The 7,986-nt window shown below is 51.7% G+C and overlaps 1 pseudogene; it reads left to right on the plus strand.

Annotated features, from left to right (window-relative positions):
- Window positions 1-3,065: 3,065 nt before the first annotated feature.
- LOC121530506 lies at window positions 3,066-7,625 on the plus strand (annotated as a pseudogene).
- The last annotated feature ends 361 nt before the right edge of the window (window positions 7,626-7,986 follow it).

Genomic DNA, 7,986 nt, shown 5'->3' on the forward strand with positions numbered 1-7,986 from the left:
ACGTATTATATGTTTCTTATTGCATTATTTTTAGCATTATGTTTCCACGTGGTTATTTGTGTTGTTATTTAGGGGCTTAGCTTCGATTTTTTGATGTAACGATTCGCGCGCAGCGCGCGACAGTTGCGCTGCTAGCTGAGCGACGTCGTTAATCGCGCCACGTTAAAGCCGGTGGTTGTGTTGTTGTTATGGTTGACGTTGTCGAAGCAAACAGAAAAGCGCTGCTGCGCTCTTTTGGCTGCAGAGACATCGATGCGGTAGCGAGGGCGCGACTGCGCCTCTCGCCTTCCCATAAAGCTGGGCACTGGCCGGGTTTGGGGTAGTTGGGACCGTGTTTGGGAAGAGCTTGCATTACTGGTTGCTTTGAAAGAGAGAAAAAAGCGTTGTTTCTTGTACTGAGAGCCGTCTCTCGTCTTATCACTCATTACTGACGTTGTGGTGCGAACGTCGTTTAAACTTTTTGCAGTTTAGTGTTGAGTTTGTTAGAAATTTTGAGTGTTTTGTTTATATACCACTCAATTAATCAATATAAACATTATGATTTTCATCGCGAAGCGTCTTTTCGCGTTTTTCGTTTTGCTAACGAAACCAATCACTGCACTTCTTTTGGATATTATTGAATACTTTTTTTTTTTCCCCTGGAGCAGCACCACCAATAAATACACGTTCGTATATACGGCGAGACGGTCCGATACATGGGCCATTGTTTGTTGTAGTGACAAACAAGGACCAACAAAGTACAATACAGAGAAGATTAACGATGAGGCCAATGTGCCGCCGAAGAAGGTGAAGAGCGCATCCGCGCTGAAGAGCGCATCCACTTGGCAAGATGCGCATCCGCGCTGAAGAGCGCAACGGTACGCTGAAGAGCGCATCCGCGCTGAAGAGTGCAGAAGAGCATCTCGCGCGCTGAAGAGTGCATCCGCCCTCGCCCCTCTCTTCTGAACACTCTTGCACTCTCGCTCTCGGGTCTGCGTGCGGCTGTCGTTGCTGTCGTTGCGTTATAAGCGTTCCTTTTCTTATGCTGTTGTTAAAGTTCACGTTTCTTGTCGAAGTGAATAAAACCAGACGGGCGATTCTGACGACTCCCGACTTCCACCCACAATCAAGAGGCATCTTTTCCGGCAATACTGCCCCAACTACAACATTTGGTCCTTCGAGCCGGATCTCCTGGATATTCTGGCTACTTTGATTCTGGATATCTTCTTTTCTAACCAGCAGCTCTCGGCAGTGTTCCGCCAAAAGATAAGTTTGAATTTTTTTCCCGTCTCCGTCTCTCTGCCGGTCTTCAGCAGTGGTCCGGGAACATAAAATTTCGTTCACACGGCTCAAAGATTTATTTCCTTTCCGTGTCGACCCAAGTCCGAGTTTTCCTGAACACAACGGCAGTTTGAGATTTTTCTACTCCTTATTCGTCTTCATATTCTGCCAAATTTTTCCCCATCCGACTCAACGTTTTGTGTGCCGCCATATTCCGCTGGCCCTCGTTCGTTTTCTCCCCTCGTTATTTGCCATTCCGCTGGCTCTCGCTTGCCAACGGTCGAGCGCATATTATGGCATACATATAATATAATCATACAACCTGAGCCTTTTTCTTTTTTTTAGGTAAAATTGACTCAAGATGAACAGTGAAACAGTGGTGACAAAAATAAGGGCATATTTAATATTGGCCAGCCGGTGTGATTTATTTCAAAAAAATTCTAAATTCATTTAACGGTCCACCGGTGGCGTAATATTTTTTTTTTTTCCAATCAGTGTCTTTTTTTTACACCACACTGCTTTCAGTTCCTCCATTTATACAGTCCACAGTCCACTGTGCCAACCCTAGGCCTTACGTGCATACATATACTTGCATATATACATACATACTTTGTGAAATTGTGTGGTGACGAAAATAAAGCATAATTAATATTGGCCAGCCGGTGTGATTTATTTCAAAAATTCCTAAAGTCATTTAACAGTCCGCCGCTGGCGTAATATTTTTTTTTCCCAATCAGTGCTTTTTTTTACACCACACAGCTTTAGTTCCTCTATTTATACAGTCCGCAGTCCACTGTGCCAACCTAGGCCTCACGAGCATACATATACCTACATATATATATACTTGCATGCATTCCATATATATTTTTCTGCGTCCAATTTCAGGGAATAAATAATTATAAATTTAACTGAAATAAAATCTGTATTAAAAAAAAAAAAAACCGGCATTTCACTACAAATCCGTGATTGTGTCGCCTAAGTTCGCAACCTCGCCGGCTCAGTAGCCGTGTTGTGTTTTTTTTTTTGGTGCTGGTTTTTTTTCTTCGGGGTGAATTCCGAACGGCACGTGTCCATTCTCCGTGCCCTTACCGCGCAGCTTCCACTCCGCATCAGGCAACATCCGCCTACAATCTCACCAAACCTCGTCTACTTCTGGGTTGTTGGGCTCCTGAAGTTTTGTTTTCACATTCGATTTGTGCCGCACACGATCTTCCTTTCGACATCGGCGCCGCTAGTGCCCTACTAGTTCCCTGTGATCGCAATCCATCCGCGATTTCACCGTTCTCATCACTTTAGTGTGACCAGCCACCGCTTCGAACGAGACCCCTATTGCGCAAGTCAGTCGCCAAGCGCTGACCAGCTAATTGACTTTTGAGAATGCCCACGGGAGACGACAAAAATCCGCGTCCGATCCCATCCATCAGTTTGAACATCTCAATCCGCATCTCCGCGGACGCCTCTTTTTGAAGCCTAAGGCGACCAGGGCCATTCAAAGGGCAAAGAGTGACGAAAACGTCAATACAATCCCCGATCCTTCACAGAGGCAGACTCGCCCGTTGTAAAAAATGGCTCAAAAGTGCGGTCGACGTGGCGCTGAAAAAAGTTCATCGCTACGACAGATCGAATTAGCCAATTTGAGGCCAACATCAATACCCCGGGAGGCCCAGAAACAAGCTCCCAATACATGTGCGAAGTCCATCGAGACCAAATTCGGGCACTTTTGGGAGAAGGTGGAGAAGTGCTATGAGAGCTGCTCCGATTTGCTCGCCGTGTCCGACGACAATTCGGCCACCTCAGCAGTGCTGGAATCGAAGTACAGCTACTGTTACCCGTATATTCGAGGTGTATTGCCCAGCTTCGGGAGAAAATTGCCTCCCAGTCCACGCAGGCTTCCGTCAATGTCCACACGCCCGCGTCTACAGGCTGTCGGTTACCTCCAGTGGATACCGAGGTCTTTGCGGGTGATTACCTTCGGTGGCCCACCTTTAGAGACTTGTTTGCGGCCATTTATATCCAAAACTCGCGGCTCACCCCGGTAGAGAAGTTGTTTCACTTGCTGTCCAAAACAAGTGGTGACGCTCACGCCATTGTTGCTAAGGCTCCGCTTACCCATGAGGGGTTTGTCGCAGCGTGGCAAAGCCTCACAGACCGTTTTGAGAATCGGCGGCTGTTAGTCAATAGCCAGTTGAAGATCCTTTTCAACCTCCAGGCTATTTCTCAAGAGTCCGGGGTCGCGCTGAGGGAACTGCAAGCCACCATTCAGAGTTGTCTGACAGCCCTAGAAATGTCCGCCATCAATGTTGAGGCGTGGGATTGTCTCCCTGGTCTTTATGATTTCCTCGAAGCTCCCCAAGGTCACACTTTCTATGTGGGAGCAATCCGTACATAATAAGGCCGAAATTCCAACATGGAAGGAGTTAGATAACTTCCTGACAGAGCGCCATCGCACTCTGGAGGCCATCGACGACGTTAGGCCTAGTGGCTCCGGGCAATCTCCGCCAAGGTCGGGACTCCCTGCTGCCCCTGCACGGAGGCTCCATTCGTACGAGACTCGAGTGGCTCCGGGCCAAAAGGGATGCGACCTCTGTTCGAGGGAAAACCACCCTATCCGCTTATGTCCGCGTTTCCTAGAAATGAACGTGGACGGGCGCTCCGACTACATTAAGAGGAAGCAGTTATGCTTGAACTGTTTTGCTCGAGGGCACCAGCAGCGAGACTGCACGAGCGCCCATACCTGCTTCACATGCCACAGCCGACATCACACCCTCCTGCACCGCGGCAATCCGTTCACTACGGCTCCAAGTCCGCCTACTCCAGCAAGGGCTCGACCCGCACAACCTTCCAGAAGCACAAACGGCTCAGAGGATCAGTCGGATGTGCAGGTGTGTTTCGCCTCCGGGTCTGGAGCCGTCCTATTGGGCACTGCCCTTATCAACGTGTGCCATCTGGGGTGCAGTTTCCAGGCACGAGCACTGATAGACTCAGGGTCCGAAGCGACGTTCATAACTGAACGACTGTTCAACCTTGTCAAGCTTCCCTTCAAGACTATTCAAGCCCAAGTGTCCGGTCTTAATCAGACCATTGCCGCGCAGTCTACTAAATTGTGCCATTTCTCCATTCGGTCGCCGTCGAGACCCGGGCTACAATTAGAGACTGCGGCTTACGTTCTTCCGCAGTTGGCAGGAAATCTGCCATCATATCCGATTGCGCGAGATCGCCTCAAGGGGCTGCCCGACATTCCCCTGGCGGACCCCAACTTCTTTGAAAGCTCCCAAGTCGATGTGTTAATAGGAGCTGACATTCTTCCGTCCATTCTCCTCGGTAATACCAGGGCTAACATCTGCGGGTCACTTCTCGGTCAGGAAACCATTTTTGGATGGGTGCTGACAGGCCCATTATCTCCAGCCAACCCTCGCAGCGTGTCCGTTTTTTCCACACGAGTTGCCCGTAGCCTCGGTGACTCGCTGGATCAGCTACTCACCAAATTTTGGGAGGTGGAGGATGTGCCCACTCAGATTAATTCGGAATCGGATTCAGTTTGCGAGCACAATTTTGTCCAGACGACGAGAAGAGACGAGTGTGGCAAGTACGTTGTGACGCTCCCCTTACGCGACCCCGAGCAGAAGGGTTCCGAGCTGTCAGCTTCACGGTCCTTTGCTCTTGCTCAGTTCCTACGTAATGAGCAGCGCCTGAAGAGGGACCCGCCCCCTTAAGGCCCGCTATGACTCGGTAATACGGGAATACATCGACTTAGGCCACATGACCGAGGTCTCTCCCACGAGCAGTTCCGCTACCTACTACCTCCCACATCATGCCGTCTTCAAGCCCGAAAGCACGACCACCAAGGTGCGGGTAGTCTTCAATGCTTCGAGCCCGTCCGCAAACGGGACCAGTCTGAACGACATTCTTTACGCGGGCCCGGTCTTACAATCCGACCTAACGATTCAAATCCTAAAGTGGCGATACTTTAGGTTTGTCTTCAACGCCGACATCGAGAAGATGTATCGGCAAATTTGGATAGACCCCAAGCATACTCCACTCCAACGTATTTTGTTTCGCAATCCCGATGGGGAGATCCGCGACTACGAATTAAAAACGGTTACCTTTGGTGTCAATTGTGCCCCGTTCCTAGCGATCCGTGTCCTGCAGCAGCTCGCTGACGACGAAGAGTTGAAGTACCCGCAGGCCAGCCAGGTTATCCGGCATTTTATGTACGTTGATGACGTTCTCGCGGGGGCAGACTCCAAAACCGAAGCCCAAGTGGTGATTCGGGAGCTAAAGGGCGCCCTAGAGTCAGCAGGGTTTCCACTGAGGAAATGGACGTCGAACAGCAAGGCGATCCTGGCCGACATTCCGAGCGACCACCTCCTTCGTGCTGATTTCCTCGACATCGATGCGAGAGAGCACGGCCAAGACACTCGGCGTGCGCTGGAAAGCGACGAGCGATGAGTTTTTTTCGTTCCGCCAGAGGTGACTTGCGGCTCGTCCTTCACGAAGCGCCAAGTCCTCTCCCAAATTGCCAAATTGTTCGATCCAGCAGGTTGGCTCGCTCCTTTCATTGTCCGGGCAAAAATGTTCATGCAGGACATTTGGCTCCTGGATCTGGGGTGGGACGACGCCCTCCCTCAAGATTTCTGTCAGCGATGGGTTGACTTCCTGGAGAATTACTCGGTGCTCGATCAGATTCGTGTTCCTCGATGGGTCGCGTTCCGACCACACCTAAGGGTCGAGCATCACGGGTTCTGCGACGCTTCAGAGAAGGCGTACGGCGCAGCAATTTACGTCCGTGTCGAGGTTGGGTCTGCGGTCATAGTGAACCTGCTGACGGCAAAGACTCGAGTGGCCCCAGTTAAAACGGTGTCGCTCCCTCGGTTAGAGCTGTGCGGCGCATTGTTGCTGTCGGAAATGGCCACCGCCGTTCTGCCAAAGATGCCAGGGTCCGCATCTGCCCCATATTGTTGGACGGACTCGACTATTGTCCTCGCGTGGCTGCAGAAGCCAGCGTGTCAGTGGACAACGTTCGTGGCCAACCGGGTAGCCAAGATCTCCCAGTTCACCGACGTGCAGAAATGGGCACATGTCCGCTCCGAGCAGAACCCTGCGGACCTCGCCAGCCGAGGCGTAGCTCTCCAAGACCTCGCGGATAACCAGTTGTGGTGGCACGGGCCTGGCTGGCTGCGAGGGCCTCGCAGCGAGTGGCCCACTCAAGGCAACGAGGCCCCCGGGACTGAACTCGAGAAGCGAGCAGTCAAGGTCCATGTCGCGAAGGCGCCCCCCGAAGATCTCCTTGAACGCTTCTCCACACTTGACAAGGCACTACGAGTCCTTGCCTATGCTTGCCGCTTCATCCAGCGCGCGCGGAAGATACGCTCTCCGTTCGAAGAACACCTGACTGCTAATGAGATTACGTCGGCTGAACGTCTTCTAGTTTCCGTCACTCAGCGCAGACACTTCGTCTCTGAAATGGGCTGCTTAAGCGAAAAGCGTCCAGTATCAGCGTCCAGTCCGGTTCAAAATCTGAACCCCTTCTTGGATTCGCAAGGCCTTATGAGAGCCTGCGGCCGGGTCACGTCCTCTGAACTTCTCCAATACGACGAACGACATCCGATAATCCTTCCATACGACTGCCATCTGTCTCGACTCCTTGTTCAATTCACGCATCGCATCACGCTGCACGGTGGCAATCAGCTGATGATCCGCCTGATTCGGGCCAAATTCTGGATTCCAAGAGTGAGGAATTTGGTCAAGTCCGTCGTCTATGCTTGTAAGGTATGTGTCATCCACAAGAAGAAGTTGCAGACGCAACTCATGGGAGAGCTACCGAAGGAACGGACGTCCTTCTCGCGCCCATTCACGTACACAGGTGTGGATTATGCCGGTCCTTTCGAGATAAAGAACTATACGGGGCGAGCCTGCCTCATCACAAAGGGGTATGTGTTGGTGTTTGTGTGCTTCTCCACTAAGGCCATCCATTTAGAGCCTACGTCGGACCTTACGACCGAGAAATTTCTAGCTGCTTTCGCTCGGTTCGTGTCCCGGAGAGGATGCCCCCGTCAAGTGCAATCGGACAACGGGAAGACCTTTGTGGGGGCAGCGGCCCTGCTATCTCGCGATTTTCTCCAGAGCCTAAAAGGGGCTGTGACAGGTGCCTACAGTCACCAGCAGCTTCTCTGGCATTTCATTCCTCCGGGAGCCCCCCACATGGGGGGCCTGTGGGAGGCAGGCGTCAAGAGCTTCAAGACCTTGTTCTACAAGTCCACCGCCACACGGAAATACACCTTTGAGGAGCTGGCTACTCTCCTGGCGAGGATCGAGGCGTGCCTAAATTCGCGGCCGCTCGCGCCAATGTCCGAAGACCCTGCTGATCTGATGGCTCTTACACCCGGGCACTTTCTGGTGGGAGGTCCTCTTCTCGTCACGGTCGAACCCGAGCTAAAGGGGGATACGACGTCAATTATTAATCGCTGGCAGCACCTGAAGGCTCTTCAACAGCAATTTCGTCTGCGATGGAAGGAAGAGTACCTCAAGGAGCTCCATAAGAGAAACAAGTGGCGTGCCCCTACGAGGAATCTCCGCGTCGGGGATATGGTGGTCATCAAGGAGGACAACCTTCCGTCCAATGAGTGGCGATTAGGCAGGATTGACGCGGTGTATCCAGGATCCGATGGCCATGTACGCGTGATTGACATCCGCACCGCGCGAGGGCTCGTCAAGCGGCCCGTCGCT

This window comes from Drosophila eugracilis, unplaced genomic scaffold, assembly GCF_018153835.1.
Source record: "Drosophila eugracilis isolate 14026-0451.02 unplaced genomic scaffold, ASM1815383v1 contig_1707, whole genome shotgun sequence".
NCBI lineage: Eukaryota > Metazoa > Arthropoda > Insecta > Diptera > Drosophilidae > Drosophila > Drosophila eugracilis.